The 17,677-nt window shown below is 37.8% G+C and overlaps 1 protein-coding gene across 5 annotated transcripts in view; it reads left to right on the top strand.

Moving 5' to 3' along the window:
* VSNL1 (visinin like 1) overlaps nt 1-17,677 on the top strand; it is an 88,465-nt gene that overhangs the window by 39,485 nt on the left and 31,303 nt on the right. The window lies entirely within an intron of this gene.

Genomic DNA, 17,677 nt, shown 5'->3' with positions numbered 1-17,677 from the left:
TGGTCAAGACTCGCTGCTCATTTAGACTAAGGAATAACTTTGCTGGGAGAAGCAATGATGATGAGATAAATGGGAAATGCTACCATCATCACACCAGAGATTCATGTAACTGCAGTGACCGGAATCAAAAGTTTAGAAAAAGAGCTGTGATTTATTCACAAGAAAAATATTCTCTATGCTCTGCAATTCATGGGCCTCTTTCACCCTCAAAAGATGGTTGTGGTCCTGCTCAATACAAACCACGTGATTGCTGGACATACTTATATGACACTGGTGAAGTTTCATAGCAGTATGAGCTGCCGATAAATTACACACTGTGCACAAAGGAATTCTGTCTAAAATTTTAAGTATTGCCTTTATTTTTTTCCCTACTGCCACTTTCTTCTCATTTTATTGGAAAGGAAAAGCAGGCTGATCTGTTTATTTTCTTCTTATTTTTCATTATTTTATCAAGTTCAATTTAGTCTTTTCCTTACATTTATTATGTATTTATTCTGTAACAAGAAGAGTATGGGGGTAGCATAAGAAGTGTATTCATGTTACAAAGAAAATTATATTTTAATTCAGAATTGAGTGTCTGCCTAAAGGTCAGAGACTTCAAAGTAATGTTAATTAGGAGAAATATTGGATGGCAGTGATGAACAGTAAGATCAGAACAGCTCATAAATACAACGTGAGGCTGAATAAAAATAAAAAAAGCCTTTCAAAGGTAAGTAGTTAGTGTTGAGCACACTGACAGTTTCTTCAGACAAGTGGTACTGTCGTTTCCCTCAAATGCATGCTACAGTTCTTTCCTAAATTTCTTCAGCCTTGAACCCAATCATTCTGCAAATTATACCTAGCCCCTTTTTCTTTCTAATGAATGGTCTGGCAAAAACTTCCAACTCCAGCTTACATAAATAAGCTTCTGTCTTCATATTTTAATATTTATGGCTCAAGATGTTGCCTCACAATCCTTTTCTTAAGAAACAAATGACTTTGTAATAAATGTTATTTTCAGATGAAAGAATTTTTACAGCCCCAGGTATTATCCATGTTATTGACTGATAATTTGTAACTTCTATTTTAAACAGTTTGGAGTGCACTTCCAGCAAGAGCAGACATCTAGTCATTTCTCATACATGTTTCTGAGAAAAGCAAACGGTCTTCATGAAATTCCTAATAAAGTATGCCAGCTCTTTAGCAATAATTACTTTCTTTTTGGCAAATCACAGTAAACGGATTAATTTTTTTTTTAATAGTTTTTGTGTGCTGTGATAAAAAATATCTTCTGAAACCAGCTGAAAACTGTTAGGACTACCTCCCCTCAAAGGGGCATTTGAAGTGTTCATAGATACTTCGCAAGATACTTTACTCATGAAGACATACCAGAGAGTAAATTCAATATCATGTTTACAGAAATGGTAGTGCAAAAAATAACAGGAAGAGCATAAGCAGTATTTCGCTCTTGAAATTTGAAGACAGCTTTCTAATCTTACTAAACTTCAATATCTAGCCTTGAGTTTTATGGCCTCATATATCTTTAGATATGCACATCAAATACAATTGTCTCCCTTGCTTTGGTAGTTGTGGGTTTTGAGTTTTGCTGTGTAATGGCACTGTCATATATTTAGTCCAGTTTATTGCCATCGTATATATATTGTCTATACAGGGCAAAATACTAATTTTGCAGAGGAGAAATACAATTAGCTGTAGTAAATCCAGAGCTGTACTTCTCTTTCTGTTGCAGAAATGCTTGTAAAATAATGTCTCTGAGAAGCCAATAGTCTGAGTGTTGGCCGTGGTGGCGACTTCTCCTGTGCAGGACATTCTCCCTGCTCCAGCTGCTGGCTGCAGACAAAACCCCAGATGTGAAATTTGCTCTTTCCAGGAGGAGCCACCAGCAGGAAACCCAAATCATTATGATTGCAGTTACAGCACTTCAGTCCCCTTAAAGCACGTTCAGGGTGAAAATACATGAAGCATGTATTGATTTGTAATTCTTCTGCACAAGCTTGTAGTTGGGAGGGATGACATTTATCTGTTGGTCTAAACTGTATTTTATTGAAGAAGATTTCCATAGATCAATATATTTTGAAAAGAAATACAAGACTTACCTTCATTTCAGATTTATATTTACTTAAGATGACATTGTTTCTTTGTTCATGAGTTGTGTGGTGCACTGTCACATGCGTTGATAAAAAGGTGTTGGTCCTATAATTAAGATGCAAGGATAACTCTTTTTTTTTAACTCACACGCAGTACAAAAAATCCTCAGCTTAAAGAGCCCAAACATTTTATATCATATGAGGAGCAATATTTTGAGGTGAATTTCCTTGATGTCTCCACTTCTCTTCCATCATATTTGCAGAGTGGGGTGTACAATCTTGGAGAAGAGGAGCTGCCTTTTTTTTTTTTGTTAATGAAATGTAACTAGAGGTGTCCTGGGATCCCACCTAATATGTTACTGTATCTAATGCCTGCTAATAAGCTTGACTTGATCTGAAGCAGAACATCCAGAACATGTGTGATGTGAATGTCAGGTTCTCCACACCAACTCTACCAAGTCTACGTATTTGCATCAATTGTGCTGTGCTGTTGACTGATGTAGATGAAGACTGTATTGACTAAAGGGGGAATCACTCTAGTTTGGCTTGGAAACATTTGCTATTGAAGTTTCCATTATGAATACCAATCATCCAGTGCTTAAAATAAATAGCAGTTACACAAATGGACTCTAAAGAAAAATTATTTGCAGCACTTTAGTGGAAGTGTCTATAAAAATACTTAGTCAAGAACATCTCTTAAATAAGCAGCTAATAGGCATAAGCATACTTTATACTGTTGCATATTTAGCATCTTCTGCAATATAACAGATTCATTAAAAATATTGGTTCATTTTTGGGTAGATAGATTCTTCTTGGGATCCAAAATCTATGGCAAGCTGTTAGGGCTCATCTTTCCCTGCATGATGCTGAATGACATGAATGCTTCAGCAGTTTTTGAAATAGTTTATTGAAGAATTGGTTATATACTGCAAACCCAGAGTCACAAAGAGACCTAAATGCTGAAACACCGAGTTAGCTGTCCCGACAGTCTGCACAGTGCATGGGAGTGGAGGAATCTGTGGATAACATTGTGAAGAAGCTAAAACTCAAGCCAGCATGTTGTAAACAAATGTGGAATTGGTATTAAATTCTACATTTCTCCAGGGTATATGTATCTGCTTTTATATGGGACTTGCACCTTTCAAACCTCTCCCACAGAGAACTGTCTAGAACGTTAGAAGTCCAGGCAAAAAGAACTGACTGGAGTCCTTTTGCTTTCTCTCTTAAGTGACGAAGATAATGTAATTACCTTATCACAGTGGTTTAAGTACTCCTTAAGGTGTAGAAAACTGAATCTATTAGAGGAAGAGCACTGCCAGAAGGTTGAGGGAGGTGATCCTGTCCCTTTACTCAGCCTTGCTGAGGCTGCATCTGAAGTGTTGTGTCCAGTTCTGGGCAACTCAGTACAGGAGAGACAAGGAGTTCCTGGAGCAAGTACATTGGAGGGCAGCATAGATGATCAGGGGACTGGAGCATCTCCCTTATGAGGGAAGGCTGAAGGATCTGGACCTGTTCAGCCTTGAGAAAAGGCAACTGAGAGGGGACCTCATCAATGTCTATAAGTATCTGAAGAGAGGTGTCAAGAGGATGGAGCCGGGCTCTTCCCTGTGGTGCCCAGCAATAGGACAGAAACTGATACACTGGGAGTTCCACCTGAATATGAGGAAGAACTTCTTTGCTTTGTGGGTGACCGAGCACTGGAACAGATTGCCCAGAGAGGTGGTGCAGTCTCCCTCACTGCAGATATTCAGGAGCTGTCCGGATGCAATCCTGTGCCATGTGCTCTAGGATGACTCTGCTAGAGCAGGGAGGTTGAACCACTGCGGTTCCTTCTAACCTTACCCATTTTGTGAATTATCTTGTCCCTGTTTGAATCTGCACTGCTCACCCTCTCATTTATCTACCTGTGATGAGATATCACCTTTTGGGATGCTGACAATATCCCAATTAACCTCTTTTTCTGCAGGAAATAGCATCAGACAGGCTGAAACCTAGAATTTCCCTGTTCAAAGAGAATACCCTAACTTAATCCTGCCTGGCTTTCTTAATTTTCCTTTTTTCTCTTCTAAAAAGTCCTTAATTCTTTTATCTTACATAAAACTTCATTAACATTGTGAGCAGAGAGCTAAGGAATTAATATACAAAACTGTCATTAAAATAAAATATACTAATAAAAAATTCTGGAGTGTTCCTATCATTCTTTAGGGCTTCTTGCAGTCTAGAGGGCCAAATACATTTTTCTTCAGATCTTTTGAATTCACTGGGTTTAGATGAATATGCCCTAGAGTGTGTAAGTGTGCATAATCACTGCTAATGTTCACAGGAATTATGTATGTTTATTAAGTGGAAAATAGGCTTCTATATTGTGATACTTCTTGGAACTGGGTCACTGAACATGAAAAGCATATCCTCTGCATTAACAACAGAAATAAACACCAGTGGTCCTATAACTCCAAGGGTAGGGTTAGGAGTGATCATGATGTAATGCTAGCATTAAAGAAAGCAATTTACTTTGTGAATTCATGGCACCTATATATTTAGCTATGTTCTAGAGTTTTATAGATAACATTTAAATCAAAAAAAATTAAGAAAAAGTAATGCTATTTGATTAATTACAATCAAATGGTTTGTCATATTTTTGGCTTCTATCTCATATTTCTGGCCTTGAAGGGAATTGATTTCTAGTCCTTCATTTTAATATGTGTAGGACAAAAGAATCTCAAAAATCTATTGAAATTTAAGAGGGTGTATTTGCAACCTCTTTTTCTCTATCCAGATTTTCAAGATAGGCTAGCATCTTTCTAAAGATGGCACAGAGCTACTCAAAATTTTAGGTTAGGGCTGCTTTTCAGGCTTTTAGTGGCTGCAAAAAAGTAGGATTCCAGAATGGCACAGCTGTGTTTACAGATGTCCTGAAGATAGATGCAGTTGTACTGGCAGAAACTGATTTTTCTGGGATCATCTCTTTTAACTGGTAGAGCTGTGGTGGTTTTATGAGTGTGGTTTGGCCACTTAAATTCTCCCTATAATAGAAGTACTTTTATGGTACTTTATACCAATGTTAAGTATATTATGCCTAATATAACTATTATATTTAGTATATTGTACCAATCCTGTATTGCTGAAGAACTAGAGCATGTTTTTGAAATAATGCCAATTATAAGAAATACTGATCTATCACACAATGATTTTAGCCCATGTGTTACTGCCTTCCAGAAGATTGCATGTGGCGCACCAGCAGACTTCCTGGACCATATGACAGAATATTTGTTTGATGTACAACCTAAATTTAAGTGCAACACCATAGAAAACATGATATGTATTTGTTTATAAACATGACTCTAAACAAATACTTAAACTGGTTAATATTACTGCTTTGTTATTAAATTTTTCAAAATGATGCAGAATAATAAAGCTATTACTGTTACATTAGAATTTTTTTATACAAACAAATAAAGCAGTGAATAGCTCTGATCTGGGGACATTACAAGGTGGCTCTATAAAGAAGCAGTGCATATGTAGATAGGCAAATAGAGGTTAGAAAGGAATGACAGTAACATTACTGGCATCAGTGGAAGTTTTACTTGTGGGGGATTGTAAAACAGTTGATGAGGTAAAGATTCTTAACGTATTCGTTAAGCACTTAGTATAAATTTGCACATTTGAGACAATTACAGTAAATCATTAGAAACAAATGCTCCTAAGGAGTAAAAAACCTTTCACTAGAAGCACAGTGAAGTTCCTATGAAAGGCAAATTAATATAGTAGAATCCAAAAGGCTGAAAAGCCACTGTGCTTGCGGTCCAGCAATATCACGGGGAAGTGCTTTTCAGGATGAGCAATGTGTTTGGTGCTCCAAAGCTGAATTAAAACTGGTTTCTGATAACTTTAAAAACAAAAGAGATTGCAATTGCTTTTCATACAGGACTTGGCTTAAAAAAAAAAAAAGGCATGGGCTTGTTGCCTGGATGTTTTCCATGCAAAACTGCTTTTGCCATTATTCGTTTTCTTCTCCTTATAAACATGAATAGGCAGGTGCTGTGCCAAAATGCAGGTCTGCTACAAAACCACATAAGAGGCTTATTATATGTTTCAAACAGAAGCTGAGCATGTGCTGTATGAATTTTAAAACAAAGGGCCAGAATGCTTCTTACATATAAAACCAAAGTCAAAGAAATCCCGGAGGCAGAGTTAACTTTGAGGCTGACTTTGAGTGATTCAGGAAAGGGGAGGATACTGGTAACGTGCCCTCCTGCTGCATTTCTGTCTCTGTGCTGATCCCAGGAAAAATAACGTCTGGACTTAATATCATTCTGTGGAAGAGCTTTTAAAATCTGTCTTTAGTAAACAGAGCTTTAAAGATCAGCAGCCATATTGAAAAACAAAATACAGTAAATAAACACAGATTCTCATTTAAGCTGCAAAGTAAATTGAAAACAGTAATTTCCAGTAGAGGATCAGCATGCTGGGTAGCAAACAGTTCTGAAAATACAGCTAAATGACAACACTGGATGCTAAGAACCTTTAACAATGTGGAATGGAGTCAGTTTAGATTGAAATCCTAATCTCAGTGAAGCTAATGGGAGTTTTCATTCCTGATCCTTACTTAAGCGCTTAGGACTGTACTGAGTTTCTGAAATTGTTTATCATTGTGAGACCTGAGTGCTGTGAAGTCTGGTACAAGCTCCATTAACCATTATTATCCAGTCCTACAAGCTGGATCTAGAGTCTGGAGAGCTCTTCATCAGGTGTGAAGAACATACAGATTGCTAGCTGCCATTTAAAGGCAGCAGCTGTTTAAAAACTAAGTCTGTGTGGGTGAGGGGTGAAAATAAGTGTCCTGAAGTTAGTAGAAAAGAGTTTCAGAGGCAAAGGACAATTCCTTTTCTATTTGCAGTATTATGGCTAGTGGTTAATTGTAAAGGCTAAAATACATTTTTTCTTTACATCTGTTGCAGAGCATATAATGGTTCATATCCTCCAGACAATCTCCTCTGGAGATTCTAAATCTAGAAAGCAAGGAAGTCAGACAATTCTAAAAGATGAAATCTAAGCAACTAAATCTTAATTGCTCCAAATAGTAGCTTGTGGAGTATCCAGGCTAGTGGAATGACTCTCCCTAATGCTTAAACAAATCAGTAGCATATGCTGACACTCTGTCTGTGAGAGGTGGGAATCATGGTCACGTGAATCCATAAAGCAGTCCAACTGTCCAAAGGCATCTCCAGGGCTTAGAGTCAGCAAATGCGTGGGAATGCAAAGGTTTAGTCCAAACCTCTGATTATTACTAAGTATTGAATAGATCTGTAATTCTGTGGTTATATGAGGTTCTTGGAGGCACTCTAAGCTAACTTGAGGCCCAATGCACTGAAGAGAGTATGTCCAACCAGGACAAGATGATCCAGCCTGGAATGCTTAAAAATATCGCCATTTACATTCATGCCCTAGTTTCCACTCTAATCTGATAGAAGAATGTAGGCTGGGTAAATTTGCCAACAAAAACATGCAAATTACTTTCACTTCATCTTTTATTTTGAAGGAAGCTCACCAGTTCCCAAAACTGTCATGCATTTTTATAAGAGACCTTGTTCCTTTACAGCTCACCTTTGATCTGTGTTGGATTCCTCCGAGAAATCAAAACAATGAATTTGGGATACTGTGATTATTTCTGTAGCAAAACACTGAATTCATTAATAAGGTTATAGGAAGGATAATAAAGAAGGAGTGCTGCAGCTTGGATGGAGAGAGCCATTGCTGACACAAAGTATGAAAGATTTCAAAGAAAAAGAACCCAATGAACTGTCAGCACCAAGTCCCTTAGCTGTTACAATGTTCAGATTTACTGTTTGCTGTAACAATGCTTATTTTACCGTTGTTAAGTAGTCCTCACAGCAGCTATCAAAACTGATCAGTGGTTCATAACCTTTACACACTCTGTTGTACAAGTCAAGTGTTTTGGACTTTTTTTGTCCTGAAACTTCTGTTTCTTAGCTCCCTTCATACCATCTCAGTGCTTTCCTTCTCATTACAAGGAAGGGTGTTCACAAAACCAGTGAAAATCCTTGAGGATGTGCAGTGGAGAGAGAGAGGGGTAATACTGACTGTACTTCTTTCAGACATATTCAGGAACTTGGTGCTCTGAACTGAGTCCCTTCACCCTCATGTGTCCTCTCTGACTCCACACCTCAGCTTATCCTCCCTCCTCCTCCCAGGAAACTCATCGGTCCTGCAGAAAATTAATTTACTGACTTTACTTCCAGAGCTTCCCAGATGGACAGCTGTAAGTCACTGTAGCTGGGTGTGAATGTCCCAAAAATTAAAGAGGCTGCATTAGTCTGGACTTGCAGCCAGGCACTGCATCTCAACCTGCTCCATCTGCTCGTGGTGCATTGAGATGGCAAATCACCATTATCGCTGCAATGAATATGCTGCTGTGGGAAGCTACAGCTATGCAGGTATTGAAACATCAGCTGCTTTTTCAGGGTACTGTAGTATGGAGAGGCATTTGGGAGCTCATTTGGTTATCAAGTTAAACACAGTTTTTATTATCATGTAGACATTAGTTGACATTCCAGTCAGGTTTCTATTAATCGTAGTCTGAATGTTACCAGTACCTTGGGATATCAGCTTTCTTTTTCTTCAATGAGAGTAAATTTCCATCTTTTCATGTTTAATTAAGGCTCATAGGAATAGACTATTTGCGCCGACAAACCTAATGATTGATGAATTGAAATGATTTACTGCTACCTTGCATGAGAATTAGGTAGCTATCTTAATTTTAATCAGAAACAAATCAAAATGAGAAAAACATATGGTTTGGAAGATAAAGTAATCAACACAAGGAAAATCAGACAGGAGGAGATTTTGTCATTTTGCTGACATACACATGAAACATTCTCAGAAGAGTTTGGTGTGAAATCCGCCAGTTTAAGAAGTTGTGAAGTTTGGCTGTCTGGTTGCATGGAGAGCCCAGAACTGAGCATGCATCTCTAAGTAAAATCCCACTGTAGTCCAAAGAAAATGCAGTATATACAGAAGTGTAAATCAACACTGTAGTTTACTTCAAAGTGAATATCAAAGTCAGTTGGAGATTATTTCCACATAAACAAAGCTATTAAAGAAAAAAGGAATTAAAAATTCCTGTCATTAATTGACATAAGACTTTTTATGGACCTTGTCAGCAGCTTTCTGCAGAAATATATTCAATTCCCAAGTTATTTCTAGATAGCTCTAGAGGTCCCCTTCATTTGAAAGCATGTACCCTAGGATTGCTGTTATCCCTTACTAGGAAATACACACCTGTAAGCATATTTATGACTCTTCACAGCTTTCTTTGGCATATACTCACTAGTTTCCTCCTTGCTGTCAAACCAAATCAGGCTAGGAGATGGTTAAAGCCCTATTCCAAGATACATGAGTTTTGGCTATGTGATTCCTGTCCCTAGTGCTGATACCAAAAACACAGGAACTGATAGAAAAAGAACAGTTCTTGAATTCTCTTTTGTGTTCACAGGTCCAGCTACTGCTGCTACTTGTGTCCATGGTGACTATATCTGTGTCTAAATACCTTTTTGGTTCTGGAAAACTCTTAATTGTGTTGGTGATTGTTAATGTAGCAATTACAGTGCCTAATTTTATAATATGTGTCAGTGCAGATAATTATGACTTAAAATATTTAACTGAAATGATGGAGTTGTCTAAGAACGGATCAACTAAAACAAGAAATTATGTTGTGAAAGCCTCATGGGATACCACAGGGATGCAGGTGACTTTAGGAGATGTACTTCTTCCTAGCATGGATCTGTTTTCACCAAAATAAACTCCAGCTGGCTGCTTTTCAGAGAGCTGCTAAACACTGGTCTCTGGAAGGTGATGCTCTTTGGGTGTGGTCCTGGTGAAATGCAGATGTCCTTCTCTCCCTTCAGAGTCTTCCTATCCACACATACACATACCTTAGCCCCAGTGGGGAAGGATGGAGTTGTTTCTTCTGTGAAATCACTGCTTCCCACTTACCCTCCCACCTGCATTTTGGCAGGTCAGGTACCATTCCCTGTACTCTATTAACACTCCTAACTTCATTCAGGAGTAAAACCTTCCTCAAGGTCCAATTTCTGCATTTCAATTCAAAGCTTTTTCAGCACATTGAGTCTTATATTACCTGTGGGTTGGTAATCTCAGTACAAACATTATATGCACACATTAAGCTTCTTAATTAGGACAAGTGATTTTGGTGGCAATCAACCCTTCTGAGCTCATAGTTGCTTAGTGGTGACCAAATCCCACAGTTTTCTTGGAAGAATACAGTCATACCATCTCATATGTAAAGTCACAGAAAGGTACAGCTGAGCATCACCTTTAGTGTAATGATATTGAACACATCGTTTTCATCTCCTGTTGCACATGTGTATGGAACAAGGGATGTCTTAACACTCCATTTATTACTTTAGAAAGTCAAACTTCCCAATATTTAATTTAAAAATATTTCAGACATTTATTTATTTATTTTTAAATATAATTTCTATACATGACATTTGCAGTTTGTGTTTTTTTAAAGGAAAGTAATACTTCAGATAACAGTTGGCCTGAAAGAGGTACATTTTCCAAGTTCCACTATACTGTAGTTCTTAAAAGCCCAGCAAGAAAACTGTGGTTAAAGTCTAGAACAGCTCTTTAAAGCATATCTGATGTCTTTTTTTTTCCTGAGTTGAAAGAAATGCTGGTATGTTAAACAGGATTCTGAAAATGGGAGTTAGTAATAGTCATATTTAATTGTAAGGGTGCTATATTAGTCTTGGCTTGAAGAAGCAAACATTTATCTATCAATTAGTTCTTGCTACAATTAAATACAATATATGACAAGGGAAGCCTTAGAATTGCTAACTCAGTGCCGCAGATTAGCCCTTATGGTGTATTAGTCTATGCACTCATTTATTTTTAAGATTCTTTTCCCCTAGTGTTTTTCTGTATACCAGGAATGTGGTGTTTAATAGACCTAATGTTACCCTCACAGAGACACAAATGCTGGGGTTATTCTAATGTATGACCAAGAGTTGGGAGAATAATGATATTTTTGCATTTTGTAACTACTACCTCAGGTTATTTTTGAAGCAGGAAAATCATGAAAAAGAACACATGCTCTGAAACAACCTGGAAGGAAACCCTGTTTTCATTCTCAGAAAATTTAGTTGCTTATACAGAAAATCACCAGCAGGTCCAGAGCAATAAAACTGAGTAAAAAAATACTGCTAACAAAAGGTAAATGCTGATCTTTGTATACAGCAGTTTCTTTTTAAAATGATGTACCTCTTTGTTACCTCTCTGGAAAAATAATGACATTTTGCCAAAGAAATGAAATCTGTTTCCAAAGGATAAATTTAACACATTCAGTATAAAAATGACAATAACATGTAACCAAATTTACTAAAGACTTTTGAAAATTATTAATTTGGCATGCAAACTTCTAATAATCCTATAGAAGTGGACTATCTGTGGGAAATTGGCTCTTGAGCTGTATCCAGCAGGCAATTGTCAGTGTGAGAGAAAAAAACTTGTATTCTGGCTATCTAAGGGTGGAATTTTTCCTTCACAGGCACAATAAATAGTTTTTGCTAGAAATAAAGAGACTGCCAAATCAACCTATCTGAATAAAAAGTATGTTGTGCTTTACACATGGGAAAAGTGCTCCAGAACAGTTAATCCCTATGAAAACATTATCCCTGGATTATCACCAGTAGTACTTGCCTTCAGGCAGTTTTCAGTTATTTGTTTCCATTTTCTATACATGTACCCAGTGTTTTTATTTCCACATGATTGTTCATCTCAATCATTTTCTTTGCTGTCATCTATTCTGGGCTCGTGCGTGCGCATTTTACATGTTGCCAGAGTACTTTGGGCTATATTTACATTTCCAGATTCATAGAAATATTGTTCTACATACAATGCTATGAAAGCCAGTATGTAGTCCTAAGAGGACCACTGATTTCTGTGGAAATGGCCTATGTCACTGCAAAGTACAACCGTGGGCAAGAATACTTTTTATCTTTTCTCCTTCCCTTTTACGTAGACAGGATATAAATATTCCATGGAAGTCCTTTATATGAGTGGTGTGAGTGAGTTCACCCAGCTCACTGGTTGAAGAAGTCCCACACAGGTTTTATTGCCAGCACATTGGTGCAATAGCTGGGTCAGGGGACAGCTAAAGTTGTGTTGCTATGCAAACAGGATGTCTTGGAGCCAAATAAAAACAAAGGGAAAAGAAACTCTATACGAGAAATGCAGTCCCTAATTACTGTGTAGATCTTTTACTATGTAACAAAAAGGAGTGGTAACAGTGCATGTCACGTATACAGTGAAGTGGAAACATTACGGTGGCGGATAAGAGTTTGACCAAAGTGAGAATATTTCTTTAATATAATTCATGATGCACTAAAAATACACTTTTTTAAATGTTAAAGCTAATTTACTGTACTAAGCCCTTAATTCTTGGTATCACTGGGTAAATTCACAGAATGCAATATAATGAAAAAATAAGTTTTCTTCCCCATGGAGCAAAGTGCCCTCCTTTTTCCTGTGCCTTCCTTGTGCCAGAAGATGCAACCTTGGCATCTTCAAACTCCTGCACAGTTCTGGCTGTCAGACATGTGGGATCTTGAGCTACATCCCCATCTTTTTCTTAACCATAATGTGCTTTTCTTCTCATCTAGCTCATCTCCTTCTTCACTAAGGCACTGGCTGGATCAGTGGTGAAGCCTGATGTGATATCTGTACACCTTTGTCCTTTTCTTCTGCAGCTTTTGAGTTTCTGCAAACTCTGCCTTGTGACTTCAGCATAGTGAGAAGCTTTCTGTTAGTTGTGCTCGTTCAGCCTGTGGTGGTGGCTTGGTGATTTTATTTTGTGTCCTTCTTTACTTCAAGACAAGGGCAGCCCAACATCAGAAAGCCAGCCTGGTCCTTTATGCAAAGGAAAACCTTACAGCTGAAAGCTTTTTTAAAATACAAGTATACAAACTCTGGAAAGATGCTGCATAGCAAAGCAAAAAGAATAGGCATAGTTAAGTGTTTGTTTATTGTGAATGGAGCTGAGAAACACTTCAAGAAATGGAACTATCCAGGCTCTTATACTTGAACTAAAATGAAATGTCTCCAGAAAGATTTTGAAGTACCTTCCTTTTAATTTTTAAATGTATAAATTTCTAATTTACTATGCCAGAGGTAAGGGGGTGGGAGGCTTTGTAATTTTTTTATTTTTTAATATTTTTTGGCAGTAATGCCAGTTATATGCATTGTGTTGTCAAACAATACAGATTTGAGGAATGAAAATAAAGTAAGAAGAGAAGAAATTGAGGCTGGGTAAGTGTAAATTTGCTGTAGACCTTTATAAAACTAAGGATTTTAAAAATAAAGACAGATGACGAAGGGAATGTTGGCAGGAGGACATTATCTAGACAGTCCATTCAATATTTGAGGTTATATATCTGTAATAAAACACATGGTTCTGAGAAGACCTGTACTGCAGCCTTTAAATAAGGTTGTAAATTAACAGATTGAATAGCCAATGGTCCTGTTCAAATCCATGGGAGATTTGACACCTTCTGTGGGACCAAGGCTTGACTTGCATTGTACCAGTTTCTTGTTTTATAACATATGATACACTCTGCAAAAGAATGACAGATGACCTTATAACTATTTTTTTTTGTGATGAAAATACATTCACCTCTTTTTATCTTTTGTATGGAAATTCATTCTCTCTTGGTAACTTCCACAAATAAATAATCCATTACCGAGCTGTTCCTGAAATGACAAACATAGTATCTGGAAGCACAGAGAAGATGCTGGACTGGGCACTCCTGGGAACTCCCATTCAAGCCATTGTGGTTTTTTTCAGTTCATTGGCCAAACAAATCAGATTACCACATCTGTTTAGCCAGATGGTCTTTCGAGTGTCATGAGGCAAGTGCAGTCAAAATACTATCTACAACTAGCACAAGGATTGCACTGGCAACTTGCTGCAGAAAAGGAATTACTTTACAGAAAACCCCTGTTGATGGCATTTGATGGCATTTTTTTTTCTAACAGGCAGATGAACTGAGCACCGTCTCCAGCCATGGTTCAGGTGTGCACAGAGTAGATGACAGCCTATAAAACTGAGTAGTGCTACGGTTGGTTTCTGGAATGCAAGTTAGGAACGTTAATCTTTTAATGTTAGAATCATAGAATGGGTTGGGTTGGAAGGAACCTTAAAGATCATCTAGTTCCAACTTTCCTGCCATGGGAAGGGATGCCATTCACTAGATCAGGTTGCTCAAAGCCCCATCCATCCTGGCCTTAAACACTGCCAGGGATGGAGCATCCACAACTTCTCTGGGCAACCTGTTCCAGTGCCTCATCACCTTCACAGTAAAGAATTTCTTCCTAACATCTAATCTAAACCTATCCTTTTTCAGTTTAAAATCATTGCCCCTTGTCCTGTCACTATCTGCCCATACAAAAAGTCCCTCTCCCTCCTTTTAATAAGCCTCCTTTAAGGTACTGAAGGGCTGCTATGAGGTCTCCCCAGGGCCTTCTCTTCTCCTGGCTGAACGGCACCAGCTATCTCAGCCTGTCTTGACAGGAGAGGTGTTCCAGCCCTCTGATCACCTTTGTGGCCACCTCTGGACCTGCCGTAACAGGCCCACGTCCTTCTTGTGTTGAGAACCCCAGGGCTGGATGCAGCACTCCAGGTGGGTCTCACCAGGGTGGAGCAGAGGGGCAGAATCCCCTCCCTCAACCTGCTGCCCACACTGCTTTGGATGCAGCCCAGAATACACTTGGCATTCTGGGCTGTGAGCACACATGGTTGGCTGATGTCCACCTTTTCATTCATGAGAACCCCTAAGTCCTTCTCTGCCAGGCTGCTGTCAATGAGCTCTTCTCCCAGTCTGTACTTACACTGGGATTGTCCCAACCCATGTGCAGCACCTTGCACTTGACCTTGTTGGATTTCCTGACGTTCTTGTGGGCCCACTTCTTACGTTTGCCCAGGTCCCTCTGGTCCTTCTGTTGTGTCTTCTATTAATCTTGGCCTGACCTCCTTGATATATCATGAGATCTTAGTTTCTTTGTCTATTTTTTCAGCACCTGCTGGCAAAATAGTATTGTGTGTATTTTGGGTTCTTTAGACTACTTCTCTTTCATCTCTTCTGCTGGATCCACTGTACATACATTAGTATGATTAGATCTATACTACATAAATAAAAAAGAAGAAGAAGGAAATTATCACAGCTGCTGTGCTTCCAGCTAAAAGGAAACTACCTGAGATCCTCTTTCAGATTATCATTTAGTTGATTATGGCCTTATAAGGAATCTTCTCCCAGAGGATGATCATGCTCTGGTTAACTCCTAAGAATTTGCAGTGACTATAATGATGGAGCCAGCTGAACATTCAAATGTTGGATGACACTTTTGAATAGTAAATAAAATGGATTTTGTCCCTATGGACCTTAAAAAATCCAGTATTATAGGAGAAATGTATGGGACTTCGTTACTAATGGAGAGCAAAGGCATCTCCAGTGGGAAACCATTTCTTTACGAGATAAATGTATAGGAAACATGGCAGAAATCATCCTTGGAAATAACCTATCTACCTCTATCTAAAGGGTGCCAGTGAGCAGTTAGATGGCTAGAACTAGGAAGAGGAACCTAGACCTTGATGAGAGGTATTTGAGAGAAAAACAATTTTGCATAATAATACTTAAAAATTAATCCCAATTGCAAAATATCATATAGATTTTGTAATGCTGTTTGGAATATATAAGCATGTTTTATATCAAGATATCACAATGTTTTCTTAGCAAATGGTAAAAATCATGCAGATCAGCTCACTCCACACACTCCTTATCTTTTTATTGTTGTTGAATTCAAGGATCCACTGTGGTCCTTGACAAGTTATTCTTCCCCTTTGGTGGAAATAAGATCTGGTCCTGTGGACTCAGATGGACGAAGGGAAAACAGAAACTGAGATACATGGAAGAAAGTGTGCTTTTAGGCATTTGTAAACTCTTTTATTTGCTTAGTTTAGAGGATATTCATAGTGGGAGAAAAAGATTGTTTCTGACTTTTTATTAGTTTTGTGATAATTATAATAATTACTTTAAAAGTCAAAACCCAGGAAATTCTAAATGAGACAGTATAATTATAATATATAACCATAATAATGCTTCCTTCCATTCCTCACTTGGGTACTGTGATGCTTAATTAGTTAATGTTTATACAGCGGTAAAATGCAAAACACCATAAAAGTATTAAGCATTTTTCCTGTTTCAGTTCTTCAGTATAACCAATTATCTTTCATAAGGTTTTTAAAGAGGATAATTTAAAAAGATCTGTATAACTAAAATGTATTTTATATCTGTCTTGCTGGGAGATGGAGTGGCAAATCAGTGTTTAATTGCATCAGTATTTCACATGAGCACGCTGACACTGTGACAATGGATTTGGCCTAGAAATATTTGTTGATTATCATATTTCTGGGCCATGCAACAAAACTGAAGTGTTCTCATGGGAGCCAGCGACACAGCTGATAGAAATGAATAGAGAATGAACGTCACAAGCTCACAAACCATCATACTTAGAAGGGAGAAAAAAATCACTAATAAATAGTGTTCAGCTGGAATAAATAAAACCTTTTGTCAAATATTTAGAATGTGAAGGAATATTTCTTCCTTTCTGATGTACAGTGTTCAGTGAAGAAAAAAAACCCTTGTGCCAGGTGTAAATATGCAACGTATAAACAATAAATGGAGGTACAACTCAGGGAATGTGTCACTGTAGACCAAAATGAGGTTTAAAATTATCTTTAAGTGAAAGAAGTTCCAAGCAAGATCTGGGTATCAAAATAACTGTTTTACAGTCTATAAGAATCCGTCTGCCTTAGAGGTGGCAATGGACATAAGTTAATTTTCAGGAGATTATTAGCACCTTTGTGGATGATAGATTCTGTTGGTTAAAATCCAGGATGTTCTCCACTAGATCATTTCTTATTTAGTCATCCTCATTTTGGCCATTGAGCTTCAGCACAGAGTCAAAGGTTGGGATTAATTTTGCCATCTGAAGGCTAGTTTGTTATTTAGGATGCATTAGAGTCAATGGAAAGAAAGAGGTGTTTCCATAGGATTATTCATTTTTTTCTACCTTATGCAAAACCACTTTTTTTTCTTTATTAGCTGATGGACCAAAGGAGAGTTCTCAAAGGAATTAATCTGACTGTAAACACTTATTTTTCAAAGAAATTAATGATGCTTTGGAAACACCACTCTCCTTTCACTATAGAGGGATTCTCAAGTTTCATAGCTGTCTTTTAGACGAATTAGATGCCTAAGATAAATTGCATGAGGAGTATGAGCTCACCTCTCAACATGCTACATACCAGCAATGCAGAAGATATTGAAGTACTTGTGAGAAGGGACAGATCTCATCATTGACTGGGGTCATTCTCAATGTCATTTGTTTCAGTTTGGAGACCATTTTAGATTCCTTACTGCTGATGATACCATGGAATTAAGAAGCTTCAGTTGTAATCCACATGTTTCTGTGAGCATATGGACCTGTCAAAT

The sequence above is a fragment of the Neopelma chrysocephalum genome, unplaced genomic scaffold, assembly GCF_003984885.1.
Source record: "Neopelma chrysocephalum unplaced genomic scaffold, ASM398488v2 Primary Assembly neopelma1_80b, whole genome shotgun sequence".
Taxonomy (NCBI): domain Eukaryota; kingdom Metazoa; phylum Chordata; class Aves; order Passeriformes; family Pipridae; genus Neopelma; species Neopelma chrysocephalum.
This window is presented reverse-complemented; position numbering and strand designations above follow the sequence as displayed.